The sequence below is a fragment of the Sardina pilchardus genome, chromosome 21, assembly GCF_963854185.1.
Source record: "Sardina pilchardus chromosome 21, fSarPil1.1, whole genome shotgun sequence".
Taxonomy (NCBI): domain Eukaryota; kingdom Metazoa; phylum Chordata; class Actinopteri; order Clupeiformes; family Clupeidae; genus Sardina; species Sardina pilchardus.
The window spans coordinates 27665354-27682116 of NC_085014.1; the positions used below are offsets into that span (position 1 = coordinate 27665354).

The following is a 16763-nucleotide window of genomic DNA, read 5'->3' on the forward strand; positions in this document are numbered from 1 at the left end:
CACAAGGTGAGAGTTGTGACTTAACGGTTTTTCCCAGCCTCGAGTTCAATGGCACAAGGACCGAGAAAAGTGTGGTGTCTTTTTTTCCCCCTTTCATTCTCTATTCTCTCTCTTTTTTCTCTCTCTCTCTCTCTCTCTCTCTCTCTGTATCTCTGTGTGTCTCTCTCTCTCTCTCTGTTTCTGCTTGAGAAGCCCTTGTGGCCCCCAATGTCCAGTCAATGGGCTCCATCCGCAGCAGTTTACTGCTAAGCTGTGTTTTAATTAACTCCGCTCCGAGGGCAGCCATCCTTGAGCAGCCGGCCTGACGCATTGTGACAAAGCAGAGTCCCCCCGCCGTTTCATCAGATCACCTCGCCACTTCCAATTAGTGCCAGTTGAGGATCACCTCCACTCTGTCTCTGCCCTGCGCCCCGCGCCCTCGCAACCTCCCCGCGCTCCTCCAATCGCTGGGCTCGCCGGCTGTCCACCCCCGTCGCCAAGTTTCATGATTTATTTAATAAGAGGCGGCCATCGCCCCTGTTGGTTCCCCTGTGCCACCCTCTCCACCCCGACTCCCGCCCCGGCCCAGGGTAGAGGCGCTGGCCAAGCCCCGAGGGCAGGGCCTCCAGAGGACCCCAAACTCCCTCCCCTCCCTCCCTCCCTCTCCTCCCTCTTCCCTCCCTCTCTCTCTCCTCCTCTCTCACGCTTTTCTCTCCTCCCTCTCTCACTTGCAGCCCCCTTCACCCAGTGGGACTTCAACCTCAGCATTGCCATGGCGACGCTGGGCCCCCTTTCCCTGTGCCCCCACCCCTGCCCAATGGCCAGCGCTGGCCTGCTCACCCTGGCGCTGATGTGATGGACTTAGATGGGGTTCTGGGGTAAGAGGGGGGCGGGGGGGTAAGGGTGGTGTTAACCCTCTTTCTCCTCTCCTCTCACGGCTGTGCAGTCTTGTGCTGTCCAGAGGGCTCTGACTGAAAGGTGATCAATTTGAAGGTGAGGGGAGGAGTGCTAGCCACAACGCAAGAGGGCTATTTAAAAAGCATCCCTCCACAATGGCGTGACAGTGTACCAAAAGGGAAAAAAAAGATTACAATTGCAGCAAGTAATGCACTTTGTAGTCTTGGAAAGCTTAGTGTAGTGGTGTAGCTTAGTGAGGCAGTAGCAATGTATAGAGAGGCTTCCTTACATCTTTTTGCCACTTTGATTGTGCAAGAGAGAATATTAAAAACATTTTTTTATGATTTAGTAATAGACATAGAACTGCAAAGCTTTGGGTAACAGATGCTGATATTTGTTTTTTTTTTTCTGGGGCAAAGAGAACTTGGGAAAAAAAAAACTGTTAAGCGCTTCTGGATTGCATGACCAAGGCTATGAGCTCTATGTATTTACCGGTTAAAATCCACTCAAAGTTTTATTCTCACCATCAAAATCATGCTACTATCCCTCATCAATGATTCATGGCTGCTTTATTTATACCCAGAGACTCCACTGCTGTTGGGCGTTTGGGCTTGTTTTTTTAGCTTAGTGCTCGTGCGTGTGGAAACCTATCAAGGGGAACACGCTGGCCTAATCACGATCATACAAAGCTGCTGTTGTCTGATTAACCTTAAAGTAGAGGATCCTAAACCAGGGTCTATGTCTGTCCATGTGTGTGAGTATGTTTGTGTGTGTGGGCGGTAGAGTGAATCGTAGTAGACACACACACACACACACACACACACACACACACACACACACACATACACACACACACACACACACAGTGGAGCACTCATCTACACACACATGGGTTCACGCCTGGCTGCACACACGCACGACACCCAGCCCAGCTCTCGGAAAGCAGCCACATGCACGCACGCATGCACACGCAATGCAGACTCTCACACTCGTAGGGCAGACATGCCTGGAGTAGAGCACACAGAGAGGGAGGCACGCAGGAGGCCTGAATGAAAAACAGCCAGGGACTCCTGAAGTTTCTCTCTCTCTTCTCCCCCCCTCCCCTCTTCCTCGCTCCCTCTGTTTCCTGTCCCCGTGTGACGTCTGTTTTTCACCGCAGTGGAGGGGGGCCCCAGAGCAGACCCCCGTGCCCCCCTCCCCAGTGCCCTCGACCGCCCCCTCTTCCTGGTGCAGTGGGCATCCTCGCCCCGCTGCTCTAGTGGTGCGGCACTAAAGGAAGAGCCCGCTCCCCAGCCTTTGTGGTGTCCTCTCTCCAAAGGAAACCTCCAGCACATTTGGGCTCAATGAGCCGGCGCCATTGTGCGTGCTGGAGAAAGTGCGAAGCGAACTCGCTCGCGCCGTCTGTGTCCTTAGAAAACCCCCCTTAACCCCCTCCACCCACACACTCTCTCTCTCTCTCCTCTCCCTCACCCTCTCTCTCTCTCATACACGCACATACACACACACGCACACACACACACACACACACACACACATCCATTAAGTGAGGGTGCAGCTGTGTGCTGGATGCTGTTGAAGAGCAGGGGATGGCGAGGGTGGGGCTGGACACTGAGTGACCGTGTGATTGTTGCCTTGGGACGGGATTGTGAAATACACCGCCAAGGTGTACTCTACTCTTCACTTTGAGCCGTCAGACTGCAATGCAGCGGTGAAGGTCGAATAATTTGATTGTAGCTGGAAAGAGAATGAGCACAATGGCCTTCCCTGTTGTGCCGTGCGCTAAAAGAGTGTTAAAGGCATTACATTTACACATCCAAGTGCTATTTTTCTTCAGAATCCTCTTTTGATGTCTTGTGGCTCCACTGCTGGTTGCTTCTTTATTCTGTTACATTCTGAGTGTGGTTAGATCCTCTTCGTGAGGGTTTGGCCAAAGGTTCTACGAATTCTGCATCGTTTCAAAGATTTTTTTTCCAGAGTGAGAAAGTGGTGAAGGTCAAGTTCAAAGACTGGAAAGAAATACGTCTTGATGAATAATGATGTGGAGAGATACAAAAAAGGAGAGAGAAGCTGCTAGGCTTCATTCATGTCGGCCGTTAATCGACTGTGTGAGGCCTGACTGACAGCAGCACGGTGTGTGCATGTGTTGTGGACGAGGCCGCTCGAGATGAGAGGGAGCGAGCTAGCGCGCCGCGGACATCAGCCACGGTCTCAGGATCAAGTTCATTAACGCCCAGCGACAACAAACACATGCCGCGAGAGCGCGAGACCAGGGGAGACGTCCGGGGCGGCCAAGCAGGCGGCGGGGAGGGAGGGGGGGGGGGAGGGAGGGAGGCAGCTTCCTTGGGAGTGCCCTGGCCCTTGTCTAAAGCAGTTAGGGGCCAGGCCTTTGTGGGTGTTGTGTCTCAGGGGGCCTCCAGGGGTAATTATCAGCAAGGGTGCACGTGTAGGAGTGTGTGAATGCAGAGGTGGTGTGTGTGTGCGTGCGTGCGTGTGTGTATGTGTGTGTGTGAGTGTGTGAGAGAGAGGGAGGTGTGGGGTCACAGCCGAGTGTTTGCATTCTCACTGCACCCCGTCAATAGGCTGCCCTGCGCTGAGAGGGGCGCCCTGTAAACTGAATCCTCGCCATCACTCTCTCTCTCTCTCCCTCCTTCCCTCTCTCTCTCTCCCTCCTTCCCTCTCTCTCTCCATTCTCTCTCGACCCTCTGCATCCTCCCTTCCCTGGCGTTCCCTGAGGAGTGGAGGAGCTGTGCGGGTGGAGGAGCCATCTCTGACATGTTTGATGGAGGGGCGAGGGGGGGCTGCAGGACAAAAGCCCCTGTTCCCTGCCCGTCCATGTGGAAAATGCCCGGGCGCAGGAGAGGGGAGGGGGTGGAGGGAGACAATTAGTGGGATCTGCTAATCACCCGGGCAACACTCATTTAATTGACATGTGAAAATTTTGTTTAATCTAACAAGTCGATAGGCAATATGACAATGGGGTGGCAATCAAAAGAAGCCCAGGCCTGGAAGCCAGCGGGACTTGACAGATGATTACTGAGTGACGTTGTCTTTGTGAGGGTGGGGGTGGAGCAGACTGGGGCTGGGTGGAGCGTGGGGGGGTGGGTGGAGTGCAGATGTAGGATTAAAAAAGAAATCCAGTGTGCCCTCCACCCCCATTTTATTTAGGATAAATAGGTATGAGCGCTCGCCATTTGATGTGGTGTTTGTTTGATTGTTCAGGTTCAGAAATATTGCGCGTGTTGTGGTCTTGTCTTACAGCTGTGCTGTTTTGCTCTGAATTCAATTTTTAGGAGGTGAATAAGTCTGGCTGTATGTTTTTTTTAATGTGGGTCTGCGTGGAAATCAATAAGTAATTTAGGGTCATGGAAAAGGCATCAGAAGCCTTCCCCGGGCTCATTTGGGGGTGCAGGGAAAGGGTGGTGCTGCGCACTAACGCAGCTGACAAAGCACAGCTTTGATGTTTTAATAAAACTGACACCAGCGATGACGGGAACTGGCGCAAAACTTTCCAATCTGATGAAATGACCGCTGAATGTGTCCACTTTAAGGCAATGAGGGGTGATCAGTCGGTCTGGGGGGTCGTGATCTGTCTGTCCGAGGGGTCGTGATCTGTCTGCCTGAGGGGTCGTGGTCTGATCGGTCTCCTGTTTGATCAACCTCCTTCCTTGCATCATGTTGTAGACGGGTGGGAATTCTCTCGTCTTCTTCATTGCACATTAGCTCCTGCTTTCAAGAAAAATGAGCCTGCCATTATTCTCATTCTTATGGACACATTTCAAACCAGGATAATCCTGGAAATCTGTATTTGATATCAAAAATATGTCAAAGGTAAATCTCAAAGCAGGGAGGATCTGACTTTTGATGTAATGTAGCATCTCCATCTTGATATCAGTCTGAAGTAGAAGACAGCTACCGAGCATGCAGGTGTGTGCCAGCTGTGTGCTGTTGTAGCACATGTGTAGAGATGCAGGGTTCATATGAAAATCAGGACTGTTTGGACACAGGATTTCTGGACAGTTATAAAGAGCAGGTAGATGCTTCTGCTTTGCCATTTGAAGGATATAGTGTGTTTGTGAGTGTGTGTGTGCGTTTGAATCTCTGTGTTTGTGTCCTTGTTTATGTGTGTTGGTCTGTGAGTGTGTGTGTGTGTGTGTGTGTGTGTGTGTCTCAGGCAAAAGCAGCACATCCCATGGCAATCAGCCCCTGTAATTGGACTCCAGTTCTCAGTGGTGACCTGTGGGCTTGTGCTGAGAATCAAAGCAGAAATGAAGTGGCTCCTTCTGAGGGGAAATTCAGCTTTCCTGTTGCATGGCAGAAATGAAGGGCTGAGTTTCATCAGCCGGAACATGGTCTTCACTCTTTGTATCCTACCCCCTCACTTTTACTCTCCTCTTCCTGGATCTCTCTCCTTCTCTCCCTCTCTCCCTCTTTCCCTCTCTCTCTCTCTCTCTCTCTCTCTCTCTCTCTCTCTCTCTCTCTCCCCCCCTCTATCCTTCCCTTTGCGCCATCCCGTTTCGGGCGTTATCTGTGTTACTCGACTGTGTTCAGATCGGATATCCCTCCCCCCTTTTGTGCGCCAGACAGATTGGCACAGTGCCAGCAATCACAGCTGGATTGGTCCATGCTTTTATGTGTGTGTGTGTGTGTGTGTGTGTGTGTGTGTGTGCCGGGGGGTCTGTGGGTGTCTGGATCTGCAGATTGGGAAGTCCACCGCCTGCTGAGGGCATGGGTGCCACCAGTGGGGCACAGCGAGATTTGGGTTACCAAAGCCAGGCCTGTGTTCATGACTGGGGCACCCACCACCTCTAGTCTTACTCAAGTCTTCGTCCCCATACCTCCACCTAGGACTGGATATTGTGTGTGTGTGTGTGTGTGTGTGTGTGTGTTTGAGTGTGTGTGTGTATTAATGGGGTTTTGTGCGTTTCCCTGCCTGTGATCTCGAGACATCTCCATTCCACCACTAAAGTGCAGAACGCCAGAGTCACGATTCCCAGACGTCTTCAGCACGGAATGCATGCACCTTGCTCAGACGCTGGCCATGCAATATTAATGGCGTGCTGGAGTCGGCAGCACAATGGGTGCAGGGCTGCTGGGATGGATGCTGGAGCAGGAGGCTCCTTCTCAGACCAAGTCCACCGTGAGGAGCCTCAGCGCTGCTCTCCTGCACCCAGAAGGGCGTGACTGTGTGGTGCAGCTCCACTGGGACTATTGAGCTGTTCTGGCGTCGGCCGAGGCATTGTGAAATATTCTGATTGCATATGCTGAAGGAATTGTGAAACGGTGCAAGTGCGGGGGACCATGGAGCAGGTTTGGCTCCATTTGTCATCATTTCCCTATTGTTATTACAGTGATTACACCAAGGCCTGATGCAGCCGCTATTATGCTGCTGAGCACTGGGTGTGAGCACCGGGGTGTTTGCATATTTGTCTATGAGTGTGTGTGTGTGTGTGTGCGCATGTGTGTGTGTGTGTGTGTGTGTGTGTGTGTGTGTGTGTGTGTGTGTGTGTGTGTGTGTGTGTGTGTGTGTGTGAATGTGTGTTTAAGTGGGGGGAAGAGGGGTTGTTGTTACAACTACAATCCCCACTTCCTCCATCCACCCATTCATCCCTCTCTCCTGCTCTTTCTCTCTAATTCTTTCTTCTCCTCCTGAAGACTGCTGTTCGCTCTCCTACCACTATACCCCCCCCCCCCCCCCCCCACACACACACACACACATCCCCTCATTTGCTGACAACTGACTGGTGAAACGAGTGCACCAAAATAGGTGGCTCTGCGGGTCTCCATGACAGACTGCACATAATCAGCGCAGAAGGTATGCAATTACAGCTGTCAGGCCCATCGGCTGTAATTGATGCAAGTGTGAGCGCGGTGGCTGCCAGCTCTCTCTCTCTCTCTCTCTCTCTCTCTGGCTGGGTGGCTGCGTGCCTATGGCAGTGCCAGCCGCCAGGCCTCTGCTAGTGCCTCCCCCCCCCCTTGGGCGCCCACGTGTGCCCACACGACGCCCACATTGTGAGAGAGAAAGAGAGATGGAGAGAGAGAGAGGGAGAGAGAGAGAGAGAGAGGGAGAAAAGGAAGGGAGACAAATGGGCCGATGGAGAGCGAGGGAGATAAAAGCAGACCTGTCGGGATGGAGGCATCAGAGCCTTCGCTCGTGCTACGCTACGCGCCGCAGCACCCGCCCGCCCACCTCCAACCGATATCTGGCGCTCCTCCACCTCCTACAGCCACCTTTTCATTTCTCCGTTTTATCTGTATTTGTGTGTGTGTGTGTGTTCGTTTATGTGTGTGTGTGTGTGTGTGTGTGTGTGTGTGTGTTCTCCACGCTGGTGCTCTTTTGCTGGAGTCAGCTCGTGTTCTTCAGCAGGCTGCCACTGGTCGGGTGCATCCTGGCTCCGTCTGAGCTCGGGGGCTTATGGTAAGATGGTGCAGCCACGCTTCCAGATGGCCGTGTGGATGAGGGTGGAGCGGAGATGGAGAGAGAGAGAGAGAGGGGGCTGCTGAAGGAGGCAGTGGTGATGGTGGTGGTGGTGGTGGTGGTGCCGGTCACTCACAAATGCTGTCAAAGCAGTGGACGCGTAAGCGTCTTTGAGGGCGACCGGTAGGTCTCCAGGGCCCCACGGCCGGCTTATCACGGCTACCTCTTTAAGTGCTCTCGTGGTGGCCGGCCCTCAGGACGAGCCGTGGATCCTCTGAAGCAGGCCGATTGCCACTTGACCCCCGGGTCAACCGCTGAACGCCCGAGTTCAACCGGCTACTGATCGCCCAGTGACCGGGGAGCATTCTGAACCATCAGTAGAAAAGATTAGAGATAGAGAGAGAGAGAGAGAGAGAGCGAGAGAGAGAGAGACAGAGAGATAGATAGATAGATAGATAGATAGATAGAGAGAGAGAGAGAGAGAGAGAGAGAGAGAGCAAGAGAGAGCGTGAGAGAGAGAGAGCGAGTGAAAAAGAGAGAGAGTGAGAGAGGGGGGGTGCCCAGTAATGGGTCTCTAGGAATGGGTTTGTGTGTCTTGGAGAGAGGGGAGTCTGCTGCTGAGGATGGGTCTAATCCAGTGCTTCCCCACGTCTCCCCCGGTGGGGTATTGATTAGGGGGAGGGCAGCTGTGGCCGGCCGAGGCCAGTTGAGCTCGGAGTGGAAACGGCTGCGTGCTGTGCAGCCTGTGTTTAATGACGTGGTCGCCATGGCAATCGAGGTCAGCGTCTACTTCTTGACATCTAACTGCGCCCTCGCTCAGCCTTCTCCCACATATATACATTTACTGTCACACACACACACACACACACACACACACATACACACGCACGGACATGCACATACAGTACAAATACGCACATTTAAACGCTGACATACACACAGCCACACACACACCTCACTCGCTCATGTATGCATACACACGCACACACACACACACACACACACACACTCTCTCTCTCTCTTTGTGCAGCCCCTGCTGTGGCGTGGCGTGGTGTGGTGGTGTAGATGTGGTGTAGATGTGGTCTGGTGGCTGCCGGCGTGCTCCTGTCTGCCGCCTCTTGTGCCCCTGCTGCGCCCGGAGACTCGCGCGGCTCACTCATCACCTTCCAGCGCAGGTGTCGCTATCGCACCCCCCCCATCCCCCCTCTCCTGCCGTCTCCCAGCCCGGCATCTGTCTCGCTGTTCTGGAGTCAGTCATAGCGCCGCGCTGAGTCTGTCATCCTCTGGGCCTCGTACCTGTAGCAGCAGCAGCTGCACCAGTCGCTCTCCCCTGCTCTCACCCCTTCTGAGACGGCCGCTCCATCATCTTTTGTTAACAGAGCAGCCTGGTTGAGTGCGGGGGTGGCACGACAGGGGCCATTATGCCTTCAGAGAGCAGCGCGGCGAGAGAGGGAGCTTAGGCTCCTCAGGAATGGGTACTGTACTGGTTACAACCCCCCCCCCCCATACACACACACACTCACACTCACACACACACACTCACACACACGCACACACACCAGCCCCATATGGCCCTATAAACAGGCTGGAGGCATCTCATCAGACATTCAAATCGACAGCAATTTCCTGGTGATTGACGGGCGGGCGGGCGGGCGGGGGGGCGGGGAGGGTGGCGCTGGGCGCGGGGCGCAGCGGGAGCGGAGCGGCACAGGCGCTGTCACGCGGGGCGCGGCGCGCCGAGGGGAGAGCGGAGAAGGGCTCGCCAGCGGTCATTATCTCGCTCCTTCTCCTCCTTCTCCCGCGCAGTGTGACGCCCTCACTCTCTCTCTCTCTCTCTCTCTCTCTCTTTATCTCTCTCTCTCGCGCTGCTTTCTCTGCTTCTCCATTTGCTCTTTAAAGATGTCTCCTTCTCTCTCTCTCTCTCTCTCTCTCTTTCATCCTCTCCCTCTTTCAATCACACACGTCACCGGCTCCTGCTTAATGGCAGGATATCAAATGTATATCTTTTGCTGTGAATCGTGTAATGTGGGCTTGATGGGCTGTGGCCTGTCAGTAGCTAAATCTTCTCCTAAAGAGTTTATCATGGATCACCACTCAGACGCAGACCGGCCTGTCCTCTCCTCCTATAGTTGCTCTGATCCCCCAAATTGACTGCATTTTTTTATACATAGACAGGATTTGTCTAACAGAATAATCCAAATTTGCAGCCCCCCTAAACATGGGGGTCATCCTAAACCCAGCTGCCAAATTTGGGTCACTATTTGATTCTTATTATACCCTACGGCCCCAACTCAACAAAGATAATAATACCCACATTGCTTCACTCTACCAAAAATAATCATTTGCCAAACCGCAACTGTGACCTCATAAAGAATGGCTGGTTAGGATTTTTGTCGCTGTCTCTCCATGGTGGCCCGAAAATGTACTTTATTTGTATTATGGTACTGCAGTGAATCATATATAATTCATTCATATGTTATAGTTTATTAATCTCTTTTTTTGGTAGTCTATCACACAGTTATGATACTATGGGATTCCTTTTTACTGTTTCCTCTCTTTTCAGCATCCTGAATTTTTCATTGATTTTTTCCCCCAAGCCACCCCTCAACATAACAGGCACCAGATTTGAGTTCAGATAGAAAATGCTTGTAATCATTCCAATGCCCAGCTCAAATGGTAATGAAAACAGTTATCCATATTCATGAAGGCACAAACCATTCCAATCAAATGAAACGAATACTTCAATGAGGCCATTCCTTCTTATACAAACAGTTATTTGTCGAGTAGTCTCAGTCTGATAGTGATCTGTTGGCTAACCAGAGTTAGGCTATTGTCAGTGAAAGTGTTGTTCTTCCTTGACCTTTGACCTGGTCTCACCATTTGTCTGTGCTGTACCAATCGGTGGCTTTGCGGTCAGTAGGCAGGCAGCTTGCTGGTCAGCAGTCCAGCAGCATGTTTACTCCACTCTGGTGACTTCTGTCACCTTGACTCCTTGGAAGCAGCACTCCCCCCCTCCCCCCCCTTCCTCCTTCCTCCTTCGCTCAATTGGATTAGGCCTCATCGAATACACCCACATGCAAAATCAACAGTTGGTGGAGGCGTTTGCGTGCGGCCGGCCTGCTTAGAGGCTCTGACCGTCGGCCAGCAGCCAACAGTCAGCGAAGCCTCCCTCCCCCCCTCCCCCCTCCCCCCGGCCTCCCTCCTCCAGACGTGCTCCCCCACAACCTGATTGGTTCATGGCACAGAGAGTGCAGAGTGAAGTGGGAATGTTTGTCGAGTGCAGAGATGCTGATTACGCAACTACCAGCAAATTGTGTGGTAGGAACAGGCATCTTATTAATGTTTTAGAGTGCTAGGCCAAACCTACAACTGATAAGAAAGAATAAGAAAAGTCCTCACTTTACATGCAAAAGTGTTTGTTGCACAGACGTGTTTCGGCGTGGTGCCTTCTTCAGTGTGCTCTTACCAATAGTGCAATAACCGGTGGGTCGAAAGCGCACCTATTAGCATGGCGCTAGCTGGCACTGGCGCCGGTGCCGCTCTCTATGGCACAGCAGTAGCAGCGTAAGCCCCGCGGCGTGGACCTCTGCCATGTCTGGCTCCGAGGTCTTAACCGGCGGATGAATTACACGGCGGCCTGAGCTCATTTGGGGCCGGTCGGGGAGATAGGTTTGTGTTGTTGTTTGGGGAAAGGAGTGTTGTCTGTGCGGCAGATGCTCGCTCGCGGCAGCTGCGGCGCTTTGGCGTTCTTATGGAAATTGACACGCCAGCTGTTGGGCTGTACTTACTGCAGTTTAACCTCCGCTAACTTTGACTCGGGCATTAATCTTTCAGTTTTGGGGCTGCGGCGCGCTAAGGAGGCGGCCTACTGTCTGACTTGGCATAAGGGGCTTTTGTGTGTCATTGGGACATGTCTGTGTGTGCATGGATGTGAGTATGTGCATACACCTGTGTATGTGTGTGTGTGTGTTTGTGTTTTTTATGCACGTGTGCATAATATGTGTGTGTGTGTGTGTGTGTGTGGGGGGGGGGGGGGGGTGGAGTACTGATTTGTACTCAATTTGTGTGTGCATGAGTCACAAATGTGTAGTTGTGTGTGTGTGTGTGTGTAGTACACAGTTTCACATGGTAGTGAGAGGGGTAATGTGTTTTAAGAGGGTGTATATGTAATGAAGAGGCACACATATTTTTGCATGTGCCTACGACCTCACACGTGTGCACACATACGACACATATATATGCCTTTAAAATGTGTAGATGAGGAGCTGCAGAATAAGTGGGAAAAACAGCCTCTTTTCCTCAGTTCACTTTGGGGGGAGGGGGAAGGCAGCGCGCGAGCAGAGCGAAGACTACGAGGAGTGAGAAGAAAGGCGAGCGAGTCATCGCTGCGCTGCCTTCCCTAGCAACAGGCACTTTTCCTTGATCCTATGCCTCCCAGGGAGACGCTGATTTTTGACTTGTTGTTTCTTGTTGTTGTTGTTGTTTTTTTTGTTTTTTTTTGCATATTCTTGATTTGTGAAGGGAGGATGCTGAAGTGAAGCGAGCAATCTAATGTGACAGCGGGTTGCGATGCTCATCAGGGAGTGTGTGTATGTGTGTGTGTGTGCGTGTGTGTGTGTGGAGAGGGGTGAGTTGCTGTGTGAAACACACACTTGGAAGTAACACAGAGCGCAGCTGAGGTTTGGATCCCCCTCTCCTGTCACACATCCTCCAGCAGATCCAGTTCTCACCTGAAATGTCTTAAACTCCTCATGTGATCCCCCCACCCCCCCTCTCCACCCCCCTCTCCACCCGCTGATGGAGCGCTGTTGTCTACTCCCTGGGTATGCCTACGCGCTCACCGTCCTCGTTAATATCAAAGCTGCCTCAGTTTCCCTTCATTGAGTTTCTCTCTCTCTCTTATTCTCTCTCTCTCTCTCTTATTCTCTCTCTCTCTCTCTCTCTCTCTGATGCCGTGTGGTTGTGTGGTGGGCCCTTCAGTGCGCTGGGAGGTGCAGCTCACAGGATGAAGGCGAGTGTCTGGGAAGGCTGGAAGCAGCAGGGGCCGTGGGGGGGGGGGAGCTGTGCAGGGGTGGAGGGGGTGGACAGGGTGGACAGAGGGGTGCTGGTCGTGCTGGCGGTCAGACAAGGCCGTGGCCGCATAAAGACCTCTGATTGGTGCTCAGAGGAGGAAGGCAGGAGTGGAGGAGGAACCCCTGGCCTGAACACAAGTGAATGAGAAGTGAAAACGCCTAACCTGATAGCCTGATAACCTGGTGGGTTTGTGAATGAGAGAGAGAGAGACAGGCAGACAGCCAGAGAGACGGGCAGACAGACAGACAGACAGACAGGCAGGCATATGCACAGACAGGCTGATGGGGACAGACAGGCTGCTGGGGACAGACAGGCTGATGGGGACAGACAGTGGGCAAACACGGCTGAGTTGCTGTTTAGAGCTTCACTTGCCATCCCGCCCCCAGCCGCTTTTGTCTGCCCGCTCACTGAGTGACTTGTGGCGACCTCTCCTGCTGCTGGGGCCAGGGGTCAGCGCCCTCTGATGTCCAGTCCCATGAGGCCTGTGGCCCCGGCCAGAGCAGCGCGCAGCGCGCAGAGCCCAGAGGTCTGGCCTGGCCAGTCTGGTGGAAACACAGCGAGAGGGCAGCGCAGCACAGCACAGCCCGTCTCACAAGCAGGCTCTCAACACGCTTTCCGCACTATTTAGTACGAGTGCATCAGCTCCCAATTAGCCCTGTGTGTGTGTGTGTGTGTGTGTGTGTGTGTGTGTATGTGTGTGTGTGTGTGTGTGTGTGTTTTTCTTGGTATTGTGCTGCACACGTACAAACAGTTGCTCTGGGTCTTGTTCGGTATGGTTGAGCATTTGAAAGCCATTTCCTAATTTGTGCCATTTTGGGGCGTTTTACAGAAGAAAGGTACTCTAGATGACATCTTGCAGTCATTCATCCTATAAAATGGTGAGAGGTTTTCACAACAGGAAGCCGCAGATGTGTTTTGCTAATGCTGCACGTTTGCCTCCTCCGTCTTCCCCCTTCGACGTGTTTGCGCTGCTCGCGCGCGCCGTGGCTTTTTCACTCGGCGTGAACCCCGTCGCTAGCGAACGCAGCCTCGGCAGCCGGCTCATTATCCACAATATGCCGGGGCCGCTGATGTATGAGCGTAATTGAAGTAATACTGCCGGAGCGCTGAGCCGTGCCAAAGACTTCTACATCTGACCTTTCACAGCCTCCGAGTGGGGCTCGCCGGGGTGGGATGGGGCGGCGGTCGAGGAGATCAGCACAAATTGTCGGACAAAAAAAAAATGCTACACATTTTTCTTGAGATTTGGCTAGTAGCTCCTCCGTCATTGTTTGTTAAAAAAAGATGATGGCAGGGTGGGAGGTGAGTGCTGTTGTTGGCTGTGCTGTGCCTCTGTGCTGAACCACAGGCTAATTAGTATGTGGCTTTTGTTTCCTCGCGCCACCGTCTCGTGTGCCAGTTCGGCGGAGGGCTCGCCCGTTCCTTATTGATTGCGAGCGAAAATAGCGCTTCCTTCGTTTGAGCAGGAAGTTGGTGGCATGTCACGGAGTGACACGCTGACACCCACAGTCAGGGAATCAATTGTCAAAGCCCTTTTTTAAGCCAGCTCGAGGTATTGTTTTGCCTTTGTCGTTTTATTGGCCTCACTAGAATGGCTGTGACTGGCAGGCTGGGTTGAGTGCGGTTCCACTGCACCAAATGTGCACCGTGTGCTGCTGGATACAGCCCTTTGAGCCCTAGTGCAGTCTGGGTGCCAAGACTTAAAAGTGATAAATCATTGCCAAGTCTTAGACCGCAATTAATGATAATGCATTAGAACGGAAACCATCAACACAGGCTAATCAGTCATTTAAAGCTTGTGGTCGTGCATTTATCCCTACAGACTAGAAACAAACAGGAGATGTGAGGTTTAGACAGAATTAGTAGGAGACCAAGCTCTTGGATTTTGGTCTTGGTCTTTAAAATCTCCTACATGAAAGGTTTCAGGTATTTTCCTAATAGTAGTTGCTCATTTGATGGCGGGTTCTCTTTCTGTTTACTTTGGGAACGCCACAGTTTTCCACCTTTTGCAGGAGAGAGGTTGGGACTGGAGCCTGCAGACAAGGGCTCTATGGAGGTAGGGCTGGCTGGCTGCACCTCTGGGCCAGTGTGGATGTAGGCCAATAGAGCAACAGACCAAAGGGCAAAGGAGGCAACACGCGCTTCTCATAGTCATTTAAATATAGAGGAACAATTTATTGTCATGTTTTTAAGCTTACCGCTGTAATTATTAATAAGTGCTGTTCAGTTATCTTCTTTCACATATGTGTCGGCAAGACTTGTAATTATGACCATGTGAAACTTGACATATTTTCTTTTTTTAATTTTAGCCATATGTACTGTCTCAACATGCACTATCTGTCCATCTGTCTACCCATCCGTCTATCACACACATATGCAGCCCCCCCCCACATACACACATACACATACACACATACACTCACATAATAATAACAGATCAATTAATATATTTATTTTTGCATGATAGTGAACGTTGTAGTGTATTTGACTGCATATATTTATGTATTATAATAAAAGCAAGTCCTAGCAGGTTTATATCAAAGACGAATTTGCATATAACAAATCGATGTGTTCCTGAAGCTCAAGCCACGGAATTTGTTTTTCTGTAAAGAGAAGAAAAGCACAGGTCAAACAAAACTCTGCCTTTCTGGCTCTAGATGATCAACATCTTCTTGGCTGTACAAAAACAAGCAGGGTGTTGCCAAAGAAATATCATCTCTAAGGCCTCATGTTTCCCCTCCAAAATATCAATGAAAAACGATTGATGTTGTTTCACCTCAAAGGAAATTTAGTTTCAACTTTTTTCGACGGCGGCAGTGATGGATTTTTGCTGGCTGGAGACTTGGGGTCAGTGTGTGCCGTGGCTCATCAGGGTTATTGTGGATGAAGACCGTCAAAAGTAGTTCAGAAGTATCTGTGAAAAGACTCCCCCTAAGACACCCCTAATCCATTTCATTTGCTCTGCTACCTCCAAACTTCCAAACCATTTGTCCAGCCCAGTCTCTCTCCCTCTCTCTCTCCACCCCACCCCACCCCACCCCCTGTCAAATCCATTGCCCCATTCCCCCCATTGCTCTCAGGGCTTTGGTGGGGAGGTGTAACAGAGACCACAGACAGTTAGGAAAAAAAGCCATCTGGCTGAAATGCTGTGTGTGTGTGTGTGTGTGTGTGTGTGTGTGTGTGTGTGTGTGTGTGTGTGTGTGTGTGTGTGTGTGTGTGTGTGTGTGTGTGTGTGTGTGTGTGTGTGTGTGTGTGTGTGTGTGTGTGTGTGTGTGTGTGTGTGTGTGTGTGTGTGTGTGTGTGTGTGTGTGTGTGTGTGTGTGTGAGATGGGGGTTGTGTGGAGTGAGGAGTGAGAGAGAGGGAGGGAGGGAGGGAGTCATGCTGGGCAATCAGAATGACAGACAGCAGTGAAAAGTGTTTTGCGGGCTCCCACATATATGTGAAGTAGCCCGGAGTTGTGAGCTTTCACAGCTCCCTCTGGTTTGCAGGTAAACACCAGCTTGCTGCGAAGTGCCCGTCCTTCTCTCTCTCTCTCTCTCTCTCTCTCTCTCTCTCTCTCTCTCTCACTCTCTCTTTCTCTTTCTCTCTCTCACACACACACAATGAATTCCTTTTTTTCCCCTCTTCCTCCCACACACGTCCTTGTTCTCTCTGTGTGTATGTTGTAGACGTATCTAAACGGCTGTGCCGTGGGCTTTGCTGGGTTTGTGCGCTGGTGAACTGTAAACACACAGGTGCAGGGGAGCTTGTCACCCAGATGAAGTGTAGAACTGTGTTGATACTTCCACTGCAGCTCCTCTGCACCGCCCCACAGAGACGGCTTGATCTCCCTCCCAAAATATGATAATTCTTTAGTCCAATGTTCCATCACATCCCCCCCCCCTTTCTTCCCATGGCAGCCCCTTTTTTTCCCTCCACCCTCCACCCCACCCTTCCAAAAAAAAAAAAAAAGAAAAACCCTTAATGTGTGGAGCTTCATTTTTCACTAGCGCCAAGCGTCTCTGTTGTGGGAGAAGAGGAGGCCGCAGGAAGTCTTTCTCTCTGCCAGGCTGGGCCTCTCGCGTTCCTGCAGCCTCTCCGGCCGTTCTCATGGCGCTCCCCCCCACCTGCTGGGACCCTGATCCCGGGCCCAGAGCGGCACTCCGGCGGGGGGACAATTACTGCCGCGCGCAGCCTTTGATCATCTGACCACATGGAAGCACAACAGCTGACCACATGTTTCAGCCGACAAGCAGAGGGAGAGGGAGAGGGAGAGGGAGAGGGAGAGAGAGGGGCAAGGAGAAGAGGAGGAGAAGGAGGAGGAGGAGAGATGAGAGCGGGCAGTCATGGGGGGGTAGTCATGGGGGGGGGTAGTCATGGGTGTGTTGTGCTGAGGCAAGGGGGATGGGGGGCAGAGAG

At 52.0% G+C, this 16763-nt stretch overlaps 1 long non-coding RNA gene across 1 annotated transcript in view; it reads left to right on the plus strand.

The window, feature by feature from the left end:
- LOC134069107 (uncharacterized) overlaps nucleotides 1–16763 on the plus strand; it is a 55718-nt gene that overhangs the window by 6694 nt on the left and 32261 nt on the right. The window lies entirely within an intron of this gene.